At 47.4% G+C, this 24027-nt stretch overlaps 1 protein-coding gene and 1 long non-coding RNA gene across 3 annotated transcripts in view; one reads left to right on the top strand and one right to left on the bottom strand.

The window, feature by feature from the left end:
• Window positions 1–24027, bottom strand: part of SLIT3 (slit guidance ligand 3) — a 723374-nt gene that overhangs the window by 449271 nt on the left and 250076 nt on the right. The window lies entirely within an intron of this gene.
• Window positions 1448–23239, top strand: LOC110127039 (uncharacterized). 2 transcript variants are annotated; one of them, XR_011491294.1, is made up of 4 exons: window positions 1448–1588; window positions 15616–15840; window positions 19048–21989; window positions 22745–23239. It is a non-coding gene; the product is annotated as an uncharacterized lncRNA (long non-coding RNA). The 2 variants fall into 2 exon arrangements; XR_002310624.2 differs by having other exon boundaries at window positions 19048–23239.

Here is a 24027-nt window from a genome sequence, read left to right as displayed (position 1 = left end):
AAGTGAAATGATATTAATATCTAAAAAAAATTTCCTGATACATTTTCCTCTTTTTGGTAATATTCTATCACTGCATCCTATTGATAATATGCCATGAAGGCCATATTGATGTTTGGTATTCCAGAAACAAAATGGGCAGCTACCACCTGTAACCTGGGGAAGGTGAGAAGGAAAATAAGGCAGAGTGGTGAGTTCTCATCTATCAAGAAATGAAAAGAATGCTCTTCTGGGCACTACAGAAGAAATTCAGAGAGGATAAGACTTGAGGGTGGGATTGGCAGGAAGATGTTGTTACCCTGTAACCTTAAGCTGAGGTCTAGAAGGATGTGTCAAGGAGTATAACCCCAGACAGACAGTGAAGTGGCTGAGTACAGGGGTTCATTTCCTTTCTCTTCCCTTTTCCAGGAGGAGACTGCCTTGCCAAGTGCTCTGGCACCAGCATGGAGCAGCTCCGGTGGAACTGTGGGCTTAGGCAAAGAGAACCGAGAAGTAGAGCCCCGAGAGAGGAAAACCAGTCTGAAAAGTGCACATGACCCGGGGTGGGGGCCGAGAAAGGCGGCGAAGAGGAGGGAGCTGGAGGTTCCATCGGGAGGGCGTTACGTGGAGCTGATAAGATCCCTTAGCAGAAGCAGAGCAAGGACTAAGTCAGGGGCCGCAGGGAAAACATGCTGGAGACACAGAGAAGCTGCAGAGGGTGGGTGGATCCCAGGTTCAGGGAGCGGGGTGGAGTCATCATGACGCCCCACTGTGCTGAGAAGAGGCCACAGGTTTCATCTGCCATGGGTGTCAGGAGACCCGGGGAGATGGTGCCAGCACATGGATATAAGGGTCTTACCTCCACCCCAGCTGAGAGGTATGTAAGCTTCCCTCTATGCCCAAAAAGGATGGCTTTCCTTTCCATTAGAAAGGTTAGGGATCATCCCCTTTTGGCAGAATGGGGGCTTGAAATCAAGATGAGATTGGCTATAGAAAATAATGTCACCTTGTCTGTTGCCCTACTGTGTACTGAATGAAAGTGAAAATCACTCAGTCGACTCTTTGGGACTCCATGGACTGTAGCTCGCCAGGCTCCTCTGTCCATGTAATTCTCCAGGCAAGAATACTGGAGTGGGTAGCCATTCCGTTCTCCAGGGGATCTTCTCAACCCAGGAATCGAACCTGGGTCTCCCGCATTGCAGGCAGATTCTTTACCATCTGAGCCACCAGGGGAGCCTAAGCCAGCCCTATTCCACAAGGTACAAAGAGTGGAATTTCCTTTAGGGTCAAATGAGCACTGCAGCCTAAGGAACACTGCCCTTTTCTCACATGCTAGGTCTACTCATTAGCCTGCTTCTCAAATATTCTGCCTGTCAAAAGACCTCCCCTCTCACATGGGCTCTCCAAACCCTGTGGCATCCACTACATTCACGTGATGGGGCAAAGTACAGATGCTCATGTATTCATACCTTCCCAGGAGGCACAAGTGGTAAACGATCTGCACACGCTATTCTTACACTGTGTATTAGCCTTTCTCTCTACTGGCATTCCGGTACAGTGTCTCTGTCGCCTGCAATTCTGGGGAGAAGCACACACCAGAGCAGCTGGGCAGGTGAGTCCGATTTGCACGGGAAAGACAGAGTTAGGAAGAAACTAGATCTGAGAGGCAAGAGGGCACAGGTCAAGCGGGCAGGGCCAGCTCAGGCTACATATGGAGGGATAATTGAGGGAAGGTGGGGTGGGGGCAGCCGCCAGACCAGTGTGAGGTTTGGAGAGAATTCAGAAAACTTTTGTTATGTGTTATGAAAGGAATTCTGTACTGTAGTTTCTAAGAAACTGTTTTAAGATCATGGGGCCTTCTTTTTGGGTGCCGGTCTGTGGTTCTATCTGAATGCTTCACGGTGCCAGGACAGACTGTGGGGGGCAATTTGGCTTTCTCTGGATTGCCTTAGTGGCAGCTCAGATGGTAAAGAATCCACCTGCAATGCGGGACACCCAGGTTCAATTCCTGGGTTGAGAAGATCCCCTGGAGAGGGAATGGCACCCACTTCAGTATTCTTGCCTGGAGAACCCAATGGACAGAAGAGGCTGGCGGGCTATAGTCTATGGGGTCACAAAGAGTCAGGCACAACTGAGTGACCGACACTTACTCACCTTCCCTGACCAAGGGGAGCACTCCACTCTCCCTCCTTCTCTGAGATTCAGACAGTAGGCCGAGATCAGAGGGGAGAGTAAGACCACCTCAGGTTTGGAAAGTGCATCTCCTCAGGGAAAGGATTTTCTGCTGCTCCAGAAGGTGGCCAAGAAGAGCTTCTAGAACAGTCCATACCAGGACGCCACTATCTCAGGCCCCTTTGCACAAGATCAAATGTAGTGAGGATGTTGCAATGTCCAAAGTGTGGAACAGATGAGCTGAAGAGTTTGCCGAGAGAACTGAGGATAAACCCTGAAGAAGAGGGTTTATTTTGAAGGATGAGCTCTAGAACACTTGCTTTTGTCCTGGAGGGGTGGTGAAGGAGCAGATCTCCAACTCCTGGCATCCTTTGACCTTCCTGGTAAGGAAGTCACTGTCAGAACCCTCCTTTCAGATAGAAAGCTGCGAGTTCTTCAGCTCTAGAGATCCTATGAAGGACACCTAAAGAATCTTCTCTTCTTAGGAGCAAAGTCAGGCAGCTCACCCTTCACACCTACATGATACAAAGATAATAACAGCAAGATTTTTTAAGTGCTTTCTACCTGCCAGGCCCTGTACTAGGCATTTCAAAAGCATTACATAGTGTATTTAACACTACAGCAAGCTTGCAAGGTGGTATTAGGATCCTCATTTTACCAGGATGTCAGGTAGTTTAGCAAACTGCACCACCAGGAAACAGAGAAGCAGGAATTTGAACCCAGTGATGACTGTCGCAAATCCCTTTCTCTAATCCTCTACTGTACTGCAGGAGTCTCAAAACAGGTGGCCCGTAAGCTTTCTTTAGCCCACAGATGTACATAACATGCCCCACACATCATTAAAAACATTGCAGCACTATTTACAATAGACAGGACACAGAGACAACCTGTGTCCATCAACAGAGGAATGGGTAAAGAAGATGTGGTGCCTATATACAGCGGAATATTACTCAGCCATAGAAAGGAATGGATCTGAGTCACTGCCGATGTGGGTGGACACAGAGTCTGCCTTACAGAGTGAAGTAAGTCAGAAAGAGGAAAACAAATATTGTATATTAACATGTGTATGAAGAATCTAGAAAAAACGGTACAGATGAACCTAGTTGCAGGGCAGGAATGGAGACTCAGACATAGATAGCAGACATGCGGGACAGGGAGGCTGGGCTATTGGGTCTGACATAAATACACTCTCCTGTGTGAAACAGCTAGTGGGAGCCTGCCATGTGTAAGGCACGGGGCTCAGCTTGGCGCTCTGTGATGACTTACAAGGTGCGATGGGGGCTGCGTAGGAGGGAGGATCAAGAGGGAGAGGATATATGTGTACATACAGCTGATTCAATCCACTGTGGAGCAGAAACTAACCCACCATTGAAAAGCAAGTACACTCACTAAAACATTTAAATTAAAAAAAAACAACAACACTTTTAAAAAGTCAGTCTCTGACACTGTAAAGATAGGAGATTTTGTCTTTAAAGACCTATATTTCTACGGGTACCAGGTGAGAAAGCAGAGCAGGGTGGAGAGGGATAAACTGAGAGGTGGGGTTCACATATACACACCATTATATATAAAACAGGTAATTTATAAGGACCTACCATAAAGCGCAGGAAACGCCTCAGTACTCTGCAATGACCTATATGGGAAAACAAATCTAAAGGGAGTGGGTATGTGTACATCTGCAGCAGAAACGAACACAACATTGAAAAGAGAGAAAGAAAAGCGCTAAGTCATGTCTGGTACTTGTGACCCCATGAACTGTAGCCTGCGAGGCTCCTCTATCCATGGCATGCTCCAGGCAAGAATAATGGAGTGGATTGCTATTTCCTTCTCCAGGAGAACTTCCCAACCCAGGAACTGAACCCAAGTCTCCTACATTGCTTTACTGACTGAGCTACATGGGAAGTCCTTGAAAATAAACTATACTCCAATAATACTCGTAGGTTGAAATTTAATATTTTTAAATTTTATTGAAAATCAGCTTACTCAAATACATTTTTTTTTCCTTTAAATTTCTGCCTTCAGTTCAGTTCAGTTCAGTTGCTCAGTTGTGCCTAACTCTTTGTGACCCAATGGACTGCAGGGGTCATGATGCCAGGCTTCCCTGTCCATCACTAACTCCTGAAGCTTGCCCAAACTCATATCCATCGAGTTGGTGATGCCACCCAACCATCTCAACCTCTGTCGTCTCCTTCTCCTCCCACCTTCAATCTTTCCCAGCATCAGGGTCTTTTTCAGTGAGTCAGTTCTTCTCAGGTGGCCAAAGATTTGGAGTTTCAGCTTCAGCATCAGTCCTTCCAATGAACACCCAGGACTAGGACTGACTGGTTTGATCTCCTTGCAGTCCAACGGACTCTCAAGAGTCTTCCCCAACACCACAGTTCAAAAGCATCAATTCTTCAGTGCTCAGCTTTCTTTATAGTCCAACTCTCACATCCATACATGACCACTGGAAAAACCATAGCTTCGACCAGACGTATCTTTGTTGGCAAAGTAATGTCTCTGCTTTTTAATATGCTATCTAACTTGGTCATAGCTTTTCTTCCAAGGAGCAAGCGTCTTTTAATTTCATGGCTGCAGTCACCATCTGCAGTGATTTTTGAGCTCAAGAAAATACGTCTCTCACTGTTTTCATTGTTTCCCATTTATTTGCCATAAAGCAATGGGACCAGATACCATGATCTTAGTTTTCTGAATGTGGAGTTTTAAGCCAATTTTTTTACTCTTCTCTTTCACTTTCATCAAGAGACTCTTTAGTTCTTCACTTTTTGCCTTAAGGGTGGTATGCATATCTGAAGTTATTAATATTTCTCCCAGTAATCTTGATTCCAAGCTTGTGCTTCTTCCAGCCCAGCATTTCTCATGATGTACTCTGCATATAAGTTAAATAAGCAGGGTGACAATATACAGCCTTGACGTACTCCTTTCCTGATTTGGAACCAGTCTGTTGTTCCATGTCTGGTTCTAACTATTGCTTCTTGACCTGCATACAGATTTATCAGGAGGCAGGTGAGGTGGTCTGGTAGTCCCATCTCTTTAAGAATTTTCCACAGTTTGTTGTGATCCACACAGTCAAAGGCTTTGTCATAGTTAATAAAGCAGAAATAGATGTTTTTCTGGAACTCTCTTGCTTTTTCAATGATCCAACAGATGTTGGCAATTTGATTTTTGGTTCCTCTGCCTTTTCTAAATCCAGCTTGAACATCTAGAAGTTCATGGTTCACGTACTGTTGAAGCCTGGCTTGGAGAATTTTGAGCACTACTTTGCTAGTGTGTGAGATGAGTGCAATTGTGCGATAGTTTGAACATTCTTTGGCATTGCCTTTCTTTGGGATTGAAATGAAACCTGATCTCCAGTCCTGTGGCCACTGCTGAGTTTTCCAAATTGGCTGGCATATTGAGTGCACCTCTTTCCCAGCATCATCTTTTAGGATTTGAAATAGCTCAACAGTAATTTCATCGCCTCCACTAGCATTGTTTGTAGAGATGCTTCCTAAGGCACACTTGACTTCACATTCGAGGATGTCTGGCTCTAGGTGAGTGATCACACCATCATGGTTATCTGGGTCATTAAGATCTTTTTTGTATAGTTCTGTGTATTGCTGCCACCTCTTCTTAATATCTTCTGTTTCTGTTAGGTCCATACAATTTCTGTCCTTTATTGAGCCTATCTTTGCATGAAATGTTCCCTTGGTATCTCTAATTTTCTTGAAGAGATCTCTAGTCTTGACTTACAAAAATTAAAATACTGAGTATACAGGCAGCACATGACCATGGGGCCAGCAGGCAGGAATTGAGGAGCAGTTGACTTCCCTGTGACAGAAGACAGACTCACAAGAGCCTGTCGGCCACTGGGTGACTTGCCCAGCCCCCAGGTGTGTGGGTTCTCTAGGCCTGCATGTGTTGTTGTATGTCGCCACCACCTTGGGCACACGTGCAGCGTGAGCGTCGCCGGCCAGGCTCTGCATCGGGGCCCCGCAGTCGCTGTGTTCTGCTCTCCTGCTCTCCACGGCAGCCTCCTCTTCTGCTCCTCAGCCGACTCCGCCCTGAGGCTGTCCAGAAGCACTGCTGCAGGCAGCGGGAAACCTCGGGCCCCAGGATGAGACAGTGCTCATCGGGCTTGGCGAGGGACCGACCCCAGCCTGGGTCTGGCCCACGTGAGGCCTGGATTAGAAAACCTAAGGCTGGGATGTCCCTGGAGGGTCTAGTAGTTAAGTCTTCACCTTCCAGTCCAGGGTGTGGGCTCAATCCTGGTCAGGGGGCTAAGATCCCACATGCCTCGTGTTCCCAAAACCAAAACATAAAAAAACAGAAACAAAACTGTAACAAATTCAGTAAAGACTAAAAAATGGTCCACATTAAAAAAAAAATAGAAAGAAAGAAAGAGACAAGGAAGGAAAGAAAGTCTGAGAGGAAGGAAGGAAGGAAGAAAGCCAGCCCCAGGCTAAGTGCCGCCGGGAAAATCACAGCCCCTCCCCTGCCCACTAGGAGGAAATACCGTCCGTCCTGCAGAGGAGCTGCAGGGGTGCCCCCAGGGGCACAGTCAGTGGCTGTGGGCTCAAGTCCTGCCCATCACTTCTTCCTCAGGTGTGTCTTATGCAACCCTTCACCTCTCTACACCCCCATCTCCTGACCTGCAAACTGGGGGTGGTAACAGAGGCCACCTCGCTGGGAGGCTGTGAGTATCCAGGGAACTAATTCATTGGCACGGGATGTGGAATAAATAGAAGCCACTCTTAAACCATTTTCCCATTCGTGTTTCCTTCCTGGATGCCTTAGAAGGCTTTTCAGCTCAGCCCCGGGAGGAGAATGCCCCTTTACAAGGGTGTGGACGCCGTGTGTGCCCTCAGCAGTGCTTGGGGGAGTTCTCTCAGAATTCTGGTGCAGTGTGGGGGAGGGGAGAGCAAAGCTCTGAAGTGCTGTCTCCCATCCGCTGTGTACAGGACTGGATGTTGATGGAAGACACGCGCTGGATTAGAACCTGAGTCTGCTTGGCCCTCAGTTGTGTATTTGTTCTGCATAATTCTCACCCCTAACTATAAGTGCCATTTCCCCTAGAAGCCTACGTCCCTGTGCTCGACTCTCCACTGTCTGCCTCGTCGTCCTGACTGCAGAGAGCATCCTGTGAACCACACAAGCTGAGGGTGATGAGCAGATCATCCTGTGTAGCATTAGATGCCCTGTTCCATCTTCATTTGAATGTATCACAGAGTTCACCTGAACCTCAGCCAGGAGCTGGGAAGGACAAGACTGGCCATGTTTCTGTCCTACAGGCCTTTAACAGTATACAAGAAACCCTGAGCACTTGGAATAGAAAGACTTTTGAAAAAGCATCAACAAGATGCTACCAGCCCTTCCTGGGGAAATACTGGAACATCATTCATCTAAGGTCATGATTTGTGCTCTAAGAAACAGTCCCCTTCTCCTCCAGCTGGAGACCAGCGCCAGGATGACAGAACTGTCTCTCACCCCGATCCCTCCACTCTCTGGGGCCACAAAGGTGCCTGCTTAGGCTGACTCAATCCCTGTACAATGGGGGAGATGGGGAAGTCAGAACCCAGGTTATTCTGGAAAGAACTCCAAGCAGTCCACTTCACAGAGCCTCACCAGTCATCCTTCTAGTTAGGATCTTCATCGCTGGGAGAACTGCGCTCCCCCCACCACACACACCTCCACTCAGTGCTCAGTAATGCTTTAGGACTTCCCTGCTGGCTCAGTGATAAAGAATCCACCTGCGGGAGACCCGGGTTTGATCCCTGAGTCGGGATCAAACCCGCAGAAGGAAATGGCGAGCTACCCCAGTATTCTTGCCTGAGAAACTCCATCGGACAGAAGAGCCTGGCAGGGTACAGTCTACAGGGTCTCAGGGTCGCAAAGAGCTGGACACGACTTAGTGACTGAACAACAACTGCAGCAATGTTTTAGGAACCCATGATCACTCATCGCGTCTATACAGATGCCTAGGAACAGACTTCGGTATCTGGCTTAATCCTTTCCCTTTCACAGTGTAGGCCACAATTCACCACCTTCACATCCCCACCTCGGCCCTGAACCATCTGACCTGCGTCTGTGTCTTATTTCATCTGCCTCCATCCCCTCCCCAGCCACTGTGCGCGGGTCACACTTTCCTCCTCTCTGCCCCTTGAATGTGCCAAGCCCCTTCCTGCCCCTGTCACCAGTCATCCTACTGTGCCTTTTAATCATTATTTAGAATGTTTTGAAAACATTTCATTTACTCTTGTCTTTGGTTCTTATGGTCTGTCCTTCCCTGAGACAAAGTAAATTCCCTGAGAACAGAGACCATAACAGTGAGCATTTGTCACCCGTGAGTCTCCGGGCACACAGTCAGGCATAACAGAGTTCTTAATACCCTCACCTTCCCAGTAATGTTCCCTCCCTGCCTTAACCATGCAGAGAGGTTCTCAACACAGCCAGGGAGAAGGAAGGTCTTTAAGAGGAGAGAGAAAGAGAGAGGCTCTGAGTGTGAACCTCTTCAAAATTAAGCATTGGCTAAGATGTTCCTTACATTTTGAAATGGAAACTTTGTCTGAACTGTTTAAAATGCACCTGTTGGACTGTCTGCCAAGCTTAAATGTGACGCTTGGGCAAATTAGCACATTGGCAGCTGCAGACACCCAGAGGAGGGAAGTTTGGAATCCTGAACGCCAACTGTGCCCCAGCACAGCTGTATACAGAGGACCACGACCTGCCATGAAGCCAGATGCAGGCCCTTGCCAGTCAACCCTGTGTCCTCCAGAGTCATCTCATTCCATCTCCTCTTAGAGGACTGCACCTCTGGATTAGCTCCATCCCTGGAAGGAGGGGGTTGCAGATTGCTTCCCTACCAGGAAACGATGACACCCCTCAGTATTTCTTCTCCTAAATGTCTCTGTTCCTTCCATCCTCCCACATCTCTTAATTCTTTAGTGGCTGACGGAAGGAGCAGGGACAGATTTGTCAGAACCAAGGCTCCCAAACACCTCCATGTGCCGCTGGCTTCTGGATGCTCTCCTGGTTTTTACACCCTGCTGGTGATGACGAGCTCCCCAGTCCACTCCACCTGCGGCCACAAGTGACTTCCTCCCATGCGTGAGAAAGAGAGCGATCCAAGTGGAAGTTTTATGTGTGCCATGTAGACACCATAAATCAGGGCCCTGGCAGTATTTAAATCTGTGAAATGCAAAGGCAATTTAAATAACAAGCCAGCCACGCAGGCAGGTGGCCCTTGCCTGAAGAATGTTCATCTCACGCTAACAGCTTGCACATTTATATTATGGTACTAGAAGTAGCAAGCAGAGAGAGAGAAAGGTGTTAACAACTACTGCAAAATATTTCTTTAAGGATACATTTCCTCCATTTCCTCTCGACATAAATTCTGACAACACAAATGCAGTATTTATCCATGAAATCATGTATCAGGGAGGACTGCTTTTAATTTATGGAATGATTTAAAAAAGCCATCTAATCTATACTGGGAGTAGTTGCTTAATGTGATGTAATTAGCGGGGTAAATTATTTTCATAAGGGAAAGGTTTAAGCATGAAACCAGTCCATTACAAATGAACACCTTTCCATTCTGCTTGGTGCCAAAAAAATGGATTCTGTTGTTCTTCTTTAAACAGATACATATATGCACATTCTTGGGTATGAAAAATCAAACAACTTTTATGATTCACCTGTGATTTCCTGGAAGGACCCTAACTCAAGTGGGAAGGGGAGACAAGGGCACAGAACAGACAATCTTTGCCTGCTCCAACATTTCTTGGCTCTTGCCCCTCGATGCTTCAGGTGGCTGAAACAGGAATTTGCCTTCTCTGTTTTAGTCCAATAATAGCAATAGTGGTCGCATTAGTAACTGCCCACTATGTGTGAGGCCCTCTAATATGCAGGCATTTTTAGACACATGAGCGGATTTGCCACTCATAAGACATTATCTTTCTTTTTTAAAAAAAGAAAACATAGATGGAACTTGAGGCCAGAGAGGTGAAATGGCTCATTTTCAGTTGCAGAGCTAGAAAGGGACCCAACCAGGCTCTGCATGCAGGTCCTCTGCCCCCAAACGCCACGAACTTTTAACGCCGCACTGCCTGCTTGCCGAGCGTCACTGCGGACTGTGCCCGGCTGCAATGAGAAGAAGGGCAGGTTCTGCCCTCGCTGCTCATCGTCTGTCGCGAAGCTGCGTTTCTTTCAACAGCACATTCGAGGGATGTGCCGCTGCTGAATCCTTCTGGACTCTGCACATACGCTCCCAGTGTTACAGCTCTAAGGGGCTCATTTCAATCTCCTGATTTTAAAGATGGAGAAATAAAAGGTCCCAGAGGGCTTTCCCCTGCAGTTTTGAAACTAAAACCTGTCCTACACGGCTCACCTTGACCATGTGAGCTTTGAGCTTTCACTTCTACTATTTAGTTTTATCCCTGAAAGTTTCCCTTTGAGGCAGATGTGGAAATTACTACTATTGTTCTTGAAGAAAGGGGTGCCCAGAAGAGCCAAGGTCATATGGTTAGACTGTCGTATGTAATACTGACAGAAAGGGTCAGAGCTGGACCTGGAGTGAAAGTGAAAGTCGCTCAGTCATGTCTGACTCCTTGTGGCCCCATGGACTATACAGTCCATGGAATTCTCCAGGCCAGAATCCTGGAGTGGGTAGCCTATCCCTTCCCCAGGGGGTCTTCCCGACCCAGGAATCAAACTGGGGTCTCCTGCATTGCAGGCGGATTCTTTACCAGCTGAGCCACCAGGGAGACCCACCTGTAGATTGTACCCAAAGTGCTCCAAGAGGATCCTTAGAGAGTCGCAGGTGTTCAAGAGAAGGAAGATGAATGTCTCTCTGAGCTAGCTCCAAACACACTCACGTCATCTCTGGGATGACCAGACAACGTTCAGCACCGGCCTTTAGAGCAGCTACTCTTTACACTGTGGCATACAGGATGCTGGAATCAAAAGCATCAGAAGAAATGCTGCCTCCTCTGTCCCAATGGATGATGCAGAAGCTGACACATGGATCAGGGTCCAGGGGTCACAGTGGGGTCTTCAGCCCCTCCCTCCACTTGGGTGGCCCCTCTGAAGTGCTTGCAGAGTTGAGCCAATGTGCCAGTGTCCCCAGAAGTGCTAAGCCCATGTCCCTTGGGAATGAATTAGAGGAGCCTGACCACCACAGCGATTCTTTCTGACTTGACATTTGTCTTGACCTTTGACCTGACCACATCAGACATCCCACTTATTGCTAGGGCATGTGGAGGCCAAGTCGTCCTCCCCAAGGTGTCCTTGAGTCCTGGGAGCACTTCTATTCCCACAGCACTGTGGGTCAGGAGGGAGGTGGGGTATCTGCAAATTTCCAAGCAGGCCCAGCCCATGGGAGCTGGAAGACCTTCTATCACAGCATGTACCCATCCCCGCTCGGCGCCCTCAGCAGAGTGACAGAGAGAGGTTGAGGGAGGTCCCAAGGGTTACATCAAGGCTATTTGAAAATGACATGTTGCAGCAGAAAACCCGACACTGCAGTCCTTTAAGTGATGATAATGATAATAATGGCATCTCTCAAAGGTACCATCTTTGTGCTAAGCACTATGTCTTATAAGCCATATCACACTGGCTACTAGACAACACTTTGTGAGACAGGGGTCATTATCCCACTTGACAGATGAGAAAACTAAAGCTCAGAGAGATGAGGCAACGTGGCCTAAGTTCACAAAGACTGGCAGAGTCAGGACTGAAACATGGTCTAACGTTAATGACCTCAGAATTGGCAATAAATTTTTAAATATTTTTGGGTGGTCTGGAAGGTGCTATGCACACTTTGCTAGACTTGGATGCAGTGGTACCACTATACTTTCCCTAACAGCAAGCCCAGAGGCCACGCTGTCCTCGCCTTCGGTGTGCAGCAGCAGAGCCATGCGGCTCCTTTTCATTTCTGGTGAATCAGGTGCTCTGAGCCCTCAGAAGATAATAGCATCAGTGTTAACATCACAGCACAAGATGCAGAAAGGACAAGAAGAGACAGCTCACAAAATAAATGCAAATGACCAAAACATGCATGAAAAAGCATTCAAACTTTCAACCTGGATTGTATGGAAAGAAAACAAGCTCAACTTAAACCAACTAATAATAATAAATGGAAAAAAAAAGAAGGCAGAAAAAAAAATCAACTACTGTTCTCTGGGCCTTGAAATCTAGAAAAGAATATTAATCATAAACATGATAATTCTCAGTGTAGAGAACATTAACACAAGCATTAAAATTCTCCATTCCCTTTGACCGACATCTAAAATTTTTGTTCAAGGAAGTAATCAAGTATACTTCAAAAAGGATATTAATTGCAGTGTTACTTACAATAATATAAGCTTAAAAGTAACTCAAACATTCAACAAGTGGCAGAGATTAATGATTTATGGCACATCTGTTTAATGACATACTTTGCAGCCCTTAAAAAGTGATTTGGTAGAAGACGGTTTAGTGACATGGGAAAATGTTCATGATATATTGCTAAGGTAACAACATGAAGCCATTTCTGAAGAAAAAGAAAGCAGAGATAAATATATCCCTATAAAAATATAAGAAGAACAAACATGCAATATTAATAGTAAAACAAATAATGGCTGTTATTCTGCTCCTTCAAGGCATTTTCAAAAATTTCCACAGTGACCACACCTTTGTTTTTAAAATACACATATTTTTAGAAAGGTAAAGACTAAACAGTGACTGCAGTCATGAAATGAAAAGACGCTCGCTCCTTGGAAGGAAAGCTATAACAAACCTAGATAACATATTATAAATCAGAGACATCACTTTGCCAACAAAGATCCGTTTAGTCAGACCTATGGTCTTCCCAGTAGGCATGTATGGATGCAAGAGTTGGCCATAAAGAAGGCTGAGTGCCAAAGAATTGATGCTTTCAAACAAATTGTGGTACTGGAGAAGACTCTTGAGAGTCCTTTGGACTGCAAGGAGATCAAACTAGTCAATCCTAGAGGAAATCAACCCTGAATATTCATTGGAAGGACTGTTACTGAAGCTCCAATAATTGGCCACCTGATGTGAAGAGCGGACTCAGTGGAAAAGACCCTGATGCTGGAAAAGACTGAAGGCAAAAGGAGATGCTATGTTAGATAGCATCACTGACTCAATGGATATGAGTTTGAGCAAACTCCAGGAGATAGTGAAGGACAGAGGAGCCTGGTGTGCTGCAGTGCATGGGGTCACAAAGAGTTGGACACGGCTTAGAGATTGAACAATAAGAACAAAGAATGAAGACTAATTACCCTACATAGGCAATGAGGTTCCACATAACAGACAGGGACAGCTCACCCCGCAGCTCAGGAGAAAGAGCCCGCACGCAGAGGGAGGGTGCTGCAGGTCTCAATGCTCAGCCCAGCGGCCCACACGGACGAGTCTCTCAGTCCGCCATTTGCAAATTCACATAGCTCCAGGTAGTTGGGCTTCCCAACTTACATCCCAGCTAGAGATGCAAATATGCCCAAGGAAATATTCCAGTTGGGTTAATTGGGTTAGCTTCCAGAAGCCTCTTTCATCAAGAAGAAGGCCGTGGAGGGTGATGTGGGTAGCACTCCATAAAACCCAAAGATATGAGCTCTGAGAGACAGTGCGCGCTGTATGCAGTGCTTTCCTGTGTCTGCAGGCGCCCCAGCCTCCAAAACAAAACGGCAGGTCTGCTGTGTGCTGCAGAGAAAAAGGCTGAGGCTGAGGCCAGCTACAGCACTGCCAACACACGGGGCATTGAACTAGACTGGAACACTTGAGGGAAATTATTTAGTTATGATCATTATTAGCTGCTTTTAATCACAATAATGAACTAATACAGCAGTACTTATGCCTGGGAAAGTCAAAGAGGATCCATTAAAAATCTAATTAAAAGCCAGTCCTTAAGAAGAATCATGGCTTATTTATCTCTCTATTAGGTAATATAAACTAGTGGACTGTGCAGCTTGGAAATTTTCCACCAGCAGAGCTGGTAAAGACTATTCCCTGTTCGGCTATAAAAGTACAATAAATTCTGCTTTAAGGGAACTCTCACTATGCTTTAAGACAAGAAACAATAAAGGAGGAAAAAAGAGAGGGAAACAGAAAGAAATGTTAATAATGTTTCTTCATTTATATTTTGCCATCTTCTCAAAAAGGGGGTAATAGTCTTTGGAAATTAGACTGGGGTTAATAATTCTTTACTATGGGTCAGGCACTGAGTTGGTGCTAAGGTAAAGAGACTAAAGTAGAAGGAAAATAAGGTAGGCCACTGAGATGAAACCTGAGGTAAAGTCAGATATTGATCATCCAAGGGACTTGTTTAAGGGAGCTGTAAGTTATACTCTGAGCTTCCTAGCAGCCAATGCAAAGAGAGGTACAAAAGGTCAAAAGATGGCAATCATTCTGTAGAGTACTTCTGGGCCACCAAGGACTGAGTGGAATTGCTTTGGTGAGCTTCCAAAACACAGTGCTCCCAACAAGACCCTCAGAGAGGCAACGTCCTGGCAAGTTTCACAGGTCGTGCCCACGTGAAGCTCCTGGTATCTTACAGCGTCCCTTGTTAAGCAACAGTCACTCTTCAAATGCCTAAAGCAACAAGGTCCAGATACTTAGATGCTCAGTGAGACGGGCAGTGAGGAGCCTGGATGGCAGAGCACGCCTGGGTATGTGCACTCGTGCACAGTACAGACACGGCCCGCCAGGCGGGAGAAGCCTCGCCACCAGTGCTTTCACTCTATTTATTATGGGGATTCTATCAAACATCTAAACTGGAAAAGCCTCAGAAGAAGAGTGCAGAATCCTTTTCTTAAGATCTCAAAGGAAAAGATTACCTTCTGAAATAGCAATGGCTCAGGGACAGTTCAATTTCGATTAATAAGCTTGCTGGGTTTTTTTCATAACAAACAGGAGAAATAAGTGGATAGGCAGAAACTCTTTCAGGTGGTGCTAGGGGTAAAGAACCTGCCTGGCAGTGCAGCAGACACGGGTTCAACCCTTGGGTCAAGAAGATCCCCTGGAGGAGGGCGTGGCAACCCACTCCAGTATTCTTGCCTCGAGAATCCAATGGACAGAGGGCCCTGGCAGGCTACGGTCCATTGACTTGCAAAGAGTCGAAACTGAAGCAACTTAGCATGCATGCACTCAGAAATTTTACTGCCACGGAGTAGAAGGCATGGATAAGAAATAACAGGAGCGGCAGTTACCCTTTGCTGATGGGTGAGAGATTGACTATACACTTCATGAAAATTGTCTCAATGAATCCTATCAGCTTACAGGGAGTGACAATTTCTATCCCCCATGGACAGAAGAGGTACATATCAGGAGGTGTGAACAAGAGGGACGTAGTGTGGGGCACAGGGAACTCTACTCAATGCTCTACAATGGCTTATGGGGGAAAAGAATCTGATTCAGCTTGCCGCACACCTGAAACTAACACAACACTGTAGACAACTGTACTCCAATAATTTGTTTTTCTTTTTTTTCCAAAAGAGGCATATAGATCCTTGGAGTCAGAGACGGAAGGTGAATGCAAGCCCAGCTCCAGAGACCACCCATCATGGCGGGGGCTATCTTCAGATGCCCCTACAAGAACGAGCGGCAGAGGCTTGACCAGCAGCCCACAGGGGATGGGTGAGAAGAGGCACTGCCACGGGGGCCCAGAGGGCACAGGCAGGGGGTGTGCGATCAGAGTCACCCCGGGACCACAGTCAGAGGGTGAGCAGTGAGTGAAGGCTCATTCAGCGGCCACTGGCTCCTTTTAGCATTTACCGTGTACCAGGTCCCCTGCAGTGCACCAGAGGAACAGAGTCTGTGCTCACAGTTCCTGAGGAACACAGACTGTAGGAGTGACCCCAGAGGGCTGGGAAGCCTGGGAGGAAGACATCGAACTACTATTGGAGGCTGAGCACACGCTACATGTGGCAAGATTATTACAGATGGAGGCAATATAGCATGCAAAATGTGTGGCCTCTTTGGGGTTTGGCAATAGGAGAAGGGGGTGAGGGGGAGGGAAAGGGAAAGGGTGAGGAGGCAGACGCACAGAGAGACAGAGTGAAATGAAAAAAAAAGTGTCGGGGGGGAGTATGGAGGGTGTGTAACACAGGAGGACAGAGAAGCAAGCAGGGACTAGTCTAGTCCACGGAAGAGTTTGGGCTATATTCCGAATGCAGTGGGGAATTTGGACAGATTTTGAGAAAGACTAAGTCAAGGTCTGATGAAAGTGAAAGAGGAGAGCGAAAAAGTTGGCTTAAAGCTTAGCATTCAGAAAACTAAGATCATGGCATCTGGTTCTATCACCTCATGGGAAATAGATGGGGAGACAGTGGAAACAGTGTCAGACTTTATTTTTTGGGGCTCCAAAATCACTGCAGATGGTGACTGCAGCCATGAAATTAAAAGATGCTTACTCCTTGGAAGGAAAGTTATGACCAACCTAGATAGCATATTAAAAAGCAGAGACATTACTTTGCCAACAAAGGTCCATCTGGTCAAGGCTATGGTTATTCCAGTGGTCATGTATGGATGTGAGAGTTGGACTATAAAGAAAGCTGAGTGCTGAAGAATTGATGCTTTTGAACTGTGGTGTTGGAGAATACTCTTGAGAGTCCCTTGGACTGCAAGGAGATCCAACCAGTCCATCCTGAAGGAGATCAGTCCTGGGTGTTCATTGGAAGGACTGATGCTGAAGCTGGGAACTCCAATACCTTGGCCACCTCATGCGAAGAGTTGACTCACTGGAAAAGACCCTGATGCTGGGAGGGATTGGGAGTAGGAGGAGAAGGGGATGACAGATGGCTGGATGGCATCACCAACTCGATGGGCATGAGTTTGAGTCAATTCCGGGGAAGCCTGGCATGCTGAGATTCATGGGGTCACAAAGAGTCGGACACAACTGAGTGACTGAACAAGTGAACTGAACTGAACTGCACTGACTGAAGTCAAGGTCAAATGCAGGTTCTAGAAGGGTCATTCCACCTGGGTACATAGGAGGCATAGGAAGGTGGGATGTAGACAGGTCAGGTGGAAGGGCATGGGATGTTCATGAGGGCAGCAGCAGTTGGAACAGAAAAGGCAGGGAAAGGAAAAGAGCGCGTAGGGAGGCAGACAAGTCTTACCAGATGCTGGGTAAGAGGAAAGACTGCAGCAGATTCCTAGGGTGCTGGCTGAAGGTAACATGGAAGAGAGAGGGGGCTTTAGGAGTTTCAACAGGGTAATATTCGGGGGCTTGTGATATATCCATTCAGATGGCATATCTGGGAGGCAGGTGCCCAGGGGAGTAATCCATGCAACGGACTGAAGAGGCTGCAGTAGGAGAGCCTGCTCCCTGTCACTCCGCACCCTTATGACTCTCGGACCCTGCTCTGGCCCACATGAAAAGAAATTTTTCATCACCGCACATTCTATATCAAGTCTAATCACAGGTTGCCTCCTGTCACTGACCATATGTTGCAAAGAGCATGAAAATTTGCAGTTTCGGCTACAACTCTCACCAGGGCAAAGCAAAAGGCAAACTTGAACTAATTGCTCCATTGGTTGAGATGACCTTTAGAAGCAAGCCTGGATTTTTCTTGGCATGTTATCGGTATTTCCATCAGGAAGTATTTCAACCAGCTAATGTTTGCCAACTGGAGGACCAAGTGTTCAGTTCAGCATTGGGGTTTCTGTGCTAATCTGACCTTCTAAGGTGTTTAAAGATGCAAAGGCCAGATTCATCACTTGAGTTCCCACATCCATCGCCTGAATGCCATCATGCCAGGTCTCCCAACATGCATCCAGACCTGCTTTCTACTTTTTCTTCCAAAAGAAGCCTAATGCCCTAGCTTCTGAACTGACTTTACAAACTTTCTAGAATCCCATACTGCTGAGGCCCCTTCAGCATCATTAGCCCCTTCCATAAAAAGAAGCATGCAGAGCAGTTAGGTACTTGGGCTCAGGAGCTAGCCTGCTGGGTTTGAATCTTGCCTTCAGGATTTTTTGGGCAAGCTACTTCACTGCCTTAAGCCTCAGTCTCCCCATGTGTAAAATGCAGCTTGGAAGGGACATCAGCTTACAGGGAGGCTAATAGGAGATGTGTATTGAGACTTATCACTGGTGGTGGTACACGGGGAGTTCTTGATACATGTGGCCGTTATGATCCAGAAGTCTTTGTTACCGAATCACATAGAAGGCGCTGGGTTAGGTTCAGTCCCCGATGGGAGCCCATGTAGCTGACGCAAAACCAGGGAATGTGCTTGTCTTCCTTCTTTTTCATAAGCAGAAGCAACAGGTAAAATCATTTCTGCACAATCGAAGAAGTAGCAGCAGAAGAAATGCAGAGTTTAATTCAATTCTCTTATTCTGTGTAACACAAGAGAGGAGAAAGAGACTTCAAGGAAAAGGAAGTTCATAAAACACTGACTGTTGTGGGGGGCACACAGAGACAGGACTGTGCCAGGGAAGGGCATGTGAAGGGGCTTTGCCCACTCTTTTCTCCAGCCCAAGGTCCCCTCATGAAGCTGCATCCCTCTAGGACCTTCTGTGCCCTTTGATGGCGAGTCAGTGCTGGGGCTGATCCAGGATTGCGACTGCAACGGAAACTGCCCCCCTCCTCTCTTTCCAGCAGGAAGGCCTTGAGTTCTTGAGTTAGCACCAGGACTGGCTCGGTCTCTCGTTCAGGGAACAGCCACCCTGCCTTCTCGGTTCCTTGTGTGAGCTGTCGGGAGGGTAGGTGGGATGGGGCAGGTGGAGGAGAGGCATGGGGTCGTGATGGCTAGAAAAGGAAGGTGGGGTGCAGGTGCAAGGCTCTCAGAATGTCTTGGGAAGGGAACAGAATGTCTTGGGAAGGGAACAGAAGCTTTCCCTTTGATGTTTCTTGGGTCTAAGTTGGCTTGAGTTGGGACTAGAACAATCTCAGTTTTGATTTCCAGAGTTCTTTATTAACAGGTATGAGAATCACTACCCGCAGACCCCAGAAAGCAAGTGAGGGGAGAAGAAGACGGCTCCCTCGTGAACCCAGACAGAGGGGACGTTTGCTGTGCTAGCATTGTGGTGGTAGGTCCAGACATGAGCCAGAGGATAACGACAAACATGAAAAATAAGAACATGACCGTGAGCTGCCATGTGACCCTGTGCTAAGTGTTTCGCGTGCATCATCCTCTTTCATCCTGACAGCATCCTGGGCAGGCTACATCCAGCCCCAGGGCTGTCAAGCACTGTGCTCTACCTCCAACACAGACAGATCTCCAGACAAGGAGAGAGATGATCACCCTGGCCCTGCATCAGGGGACAGGAAGCCTGAGATCAGCCCTCTTCTGCTGCTGTGTGACCTTGAAGAGGTCACAGAAGCTTTCTGAACCCCACTTGCCTCCCTCATCTAGCAAACAAGGTTGGTAAATATCTGCTGGCCCTTGAGAGGAGCAAATGACTTAAGACAGGTACGTCTGTGTATAAAATCATCCCTTTCATTATTCATATCAGGTCTCTCCAGCTCCAAAGGGGCTGTGATGAAAGGTGAGTACGAATGATGATGTGACTTATTGAAGGCTAAAGAGTCTCCAATGGATCAAACAGAGCCACTGTGCTGGGTCTAGCTTGTCTGGAGAGGCTTTATCATCCTGACATAGCCACCCAGGGAGAGAGTTAGGGATGTTTCTAGACTTCAGGGGTCAGTCCAGAGCCAAGGGGTACTAGCCAGAGAAGACAGAACTCACACCAGGTCATCTACACAGCTGGCTCAGTGGCCAGAAGAATCCCTCGGGCAACCTCACGCCCAGCCCTGGTCCGAGCATCGGGAGGTTCTTTCTGCTGCCTCTGGCCATGCTCAGCCTCCAGCATCCTCCCCCGCTTGCTTAGCAGGCCTGTGTTCCCAGCAGCCCTAAATGGTCCAGTAAAGGGCACGGGCCACTTGCTGAAATGCCAGCAGCTTCCACGGCAGACCCCAGCCTACCTGGAACTCACTTGTGGCTTCAGGTGGCTATAGGGCTCATCCAGTAATTATAGCACATTCATTAAACGTTTACTGGTAACTGTGCACGCCTTGCAGGGAGCAGGGAGAGCACTGGAAATTTACCCTTCAGACTGGATACCTCACATCCCATCGTGAGGCTTTTATCTTCATGCTCCTTTTCTTACACTGCTCCCTCCACTCCCCCGTCACTTGGTTTCTCCTTGGGGCTTGGTGGGGGGCAGGGAGGGAGAACTCAATTCCTTAATTGTCTGGTCCTTCCAGAAGCACTAACAGACTAAAAGGAGGTGAGGCTTGTATATACACCAGTCACCACCATGCAGAAGCCTGACTGTACACACACCCCTTCCTTCCAATATTTGGGGAATTCTCTGAATTCTGAGTCTTGGGATGCAAAGCCTGTTTCTATAGCAAAACCAGACAGTGCAAGACCCTTGCTTCCTAGGTGCCCTGGCAGGAGTAACAGAGACAGACCATTGAGACTCTACCAAGCAGAGCAGATCCACAGGCAAAGCAGTGGGTTCCTCAAAGAAAGGGAATTTGGAGGAATCCTTTTCAGAGGTTGAGCAAGAGGCGGTTCTGGGGCAGTGGCAGCCGGAGCAGGCAGTGGTGTGCATCATTAATCTCCAGAGCGTAGTGCAGATAGCAGGGTTCTCCTCAAGGGCGAGTACCCAGGGCAGCCTGGGGTGCTATTCCTGAGCAGGAGGTCTCCAGGTCTCCTTTTCCATCTCTCTCTGAGCAAGTTTGTAGGCCATCCAGTATCAAATTTTTTAAGTCTTTATTGAACTTGTTGCAATACTACTTCTGCTTTTTATGTTTTGGTTTTCTGGCCACAGGCATGTGGAATCTTAGCTCTCTGACCAGGGAGCAAACCTGCACCCCTGCGTTGGAGGGCAAAGTCCTAACCACTGGGCCACCGGCAAGTTCCTCGCTAATACCGTTTTTAATGCACTTCTCTTCTGCTCAAATGAACTAAATCTGATTGTGTAGTCTGAAGCCAGGAATGACACAAATAATGCTAGTAATAATATTCTCATAAAATGTGTATTTTCACATTCCAGACACCTTCCCAAAGTTTTTCATATAATAGCTCATTTACTCCTGAAACAGTCTATGAAGGAAGTGCTGTGAGCAGCCCTGTCTTATGATGGAAGAAGCAGCTGGAGAGGTAGGTAACAAAGTCTCAAGCGTCACCCCTTCCTGTGACCATCCCCTAAGGAGCAGGCTTAAGGATGCAATCCAGGATTCAAGTCTTCATGCTTGGAGGTCCTAACCTGGCTCCTGTGTGTTTGGACCTGTGAGGGAGCCTTCTTTAAGGGGAAGAGTTTACACCTTCCTAGGCTTCCCAGGTGTGCTAGTGGTAAAGAATCTGCCTGTCAGCGCAGGAGACCAGTTCAATCCCTGGGTCAGGAAGATCTCCTGAAGAAGGAAATGCAACCCACTCCAGTATTCTTGCCCAGAGACTCCCATGGACAGAGGAGCCTCGTGGGCTTCAGTCCGTGTCACAAAGAGTCAGACGTGACTGAGCACGCATACATGCACACCTTTACATCTCCGAGTGTTCTCTGCAGTGAGGCTGAAACTTCTCCCAGACAGACCAAACTGTGGCCCTTTCCCTTGGTCGGTCTTGCTACAAGCAATGGAGCCAGAGTCCAGAGTGGGTCAAGCCCGAGAGTGGCTTGAATACAGAACCACCTGAGGGGTCTGGAGCCCTGGGAGGAGCTGGTTGCTGGAGGACAGAGGGTGTGCTCTGGACACATCACTGCTGACCTCAGTCACCATCCCATGGTTGTATTAATTAGGCGAAGGGCTCTGCACACGGAGCTGCTCTCACATATGGAGGAGGTTTATAATGCAGGAAACCCGCCACTAAAGGCCGCCTGTCGAGCCGCAGCGTCGGATGTAAACACAATACATCACGGTGAGGCTCTGCTAATGGCCGGGTCATGAGTCGTCACCTGGGAGTGATTGATGGCTTTCTCTTTGCTCTAATTTTGGACCAGTCACTTCGAGGATGATGGCTGGGTTCGACATTTCAGTCCTCTTCTCTCTTTTCAAGAGGAAGTCTAAAGTAATCATGAGTCCAGTGGGAAAGGGAGGGTGGAGGGGATCTGTTGGTGCCAGATTTTTATATTTATTTTTCTTAAACCAACTACAATAAGAGCATACTTGGGGAGTAGAGTCTTCTGCACGGGGCAGGGGGGTTGGCGAGGGCCTGGAGCTTTCTCTGTTGGTCTGTTTTTGGTGCTGCTGGTTTACACGTGTCTAAACCCTGGCAATAATAAAAGCCATTTCCTCAAATCTGTGGGATAGAAGGCATTTCGTTAAGAGATTTTCCCTTCTAAAACTCCAGAGTGTAAGTGTTTGCCTAAATTCTAGCTGTGCCATCTATGGGGTCACATAGAGTCAGACACGACTGAAGTGACTCAGCAGCAGCTATGCTAGAGTGGGCTATTTAAAGGCTTTCTTTGCAGACCGTCCCACACAAATCTGTGATAGGTTGACTGAGCTTGGTTCATGCCCAGTAAAACTGCAGAGAGAAGCACAGGAGACAGGCTCCTATGTACAGACAGAATGATCAAGTGGAAACGATTAATGGCAGTATTCGTTTCAGAATCCCCGCTGCCTTTCATGCCAAGCCCTACCTGACCTGGCTCTTTTCTGCTTCTCTCTCAGATCTCAGCCAGGACTTTCTCCGGCCATGCTCCTTCGCTTCTCACGCTCCTAACAGGCCGAGTGACAGCTCCCTCGCTTCTCCACCCTGCCTGGAGAGCTCTCCTCTCACAGGAAGGTGTGATCACCCTCCCGGGTGGGGCTGCCTCTTCCTTCACTGGCATCTAGAACCTTGCTCCTCAACGTTTGGTCTAGCCCACATCAAAGCATGTCAGCATGCCTGGGAAGTTGTCAGAAATGTAAAGTCTTAGCCCCACTGGCCCTTTGAATCAGAATCTGCATTTTTAACAAGACTTCCCAGGGAATTCCCTCCAGGTCAAAGTGTGAGAGCACTGAACCAGAACTCAGCCTGAAGGTCACCACCTTCCTGTCACCTTGGATGCCTTCTCTGAGCATCACAGCCTCCGATGCAGGGTTCCTCCCACTCCTAACCATCTCCTCCAAAGTTTGCTCTCTGCATAGAACTTAATAAAACTTGACATTTCCGTTTTACTTTCAGTCTGTCTGTATGGTGTGGTCTCTGAAGCCTTGGTGGGACCAAGAAATTGTTTGTTTGGTTCATCTGAGTATTCTCTGAGCCAAGATCAATACCTGATGCATGACTGGAGTAGGTTTTCAATAACTATTTTTTTTTCTAAATGAATTACTTTATTATTTTCAACTTTATAGAGGTATAGACAAAATAGTCAGATATAAGGTACAATCATCATGATTTGATACAATTATACACTGTAAAAAGTTTCCCTCATCTAGTTAATTAATGCATCCATCACTCACACATTTATCTATTTTTCAATAAATAATTCTAGAATGAATGGATAAGTCAATCAATCAATTAACTGTGACTACAAGATGCACCCTTCCAACCTCCCTCTCTATGGATGGATCAATTGATCTACCTATCTAGTCTGTCTCGGGGGGTCTTAATTCAACAAATCTCACCAGAGAAGTGAAGGGAAGGGCATCAGGATCTTGGGGTGAGGTGACAGCTCCACCCCCTCTTTGTGTGCCCGCAGTGTGGAGAGAGGTACCCTGGGAAGGCTCCTTACCAACGCTGAGCCCCGTTTTACCCTGGGAGAAAGGTCCTCGCGGAGATCCACCAACAAGGGCAGGGCCCTCAGACAGAGCAGGCCCGGTGCTGGCTTTGGTGCTCAGTGGGTCTGACCCTGGCTGCAGGGAGTTGCAAAGGGATTACAGAAAAAAAAGATAAATTGAGTTTCTCCAATAGTTTATGAAGAGTGCTATTCAAAGGCCAAAGGAATCAAGGGTCCTTTTTAGACTTAAGG

The sequence above is a fragment of the Odocoileus virginianus genome, chromosome 14 (genome assembly GCF_023699985.2).
Source record: "Odocoileus virginianus isolate 20LAN1187 ecotype Illinois chromosome 14, Ovbor_1.2, whole genome shotgun sequence".
NCBI classification, from domain to species: Eukaryota; Metazoa; Chordata; class Mammalia; order Artiodactyla; family Cervidae; genus Odocoileus; species Odocoileus virginianus.
Note: the sequence above shows the minus strand (reverse complement) of the source record. Positions and strands in the feature narration are given on the sequence as shown.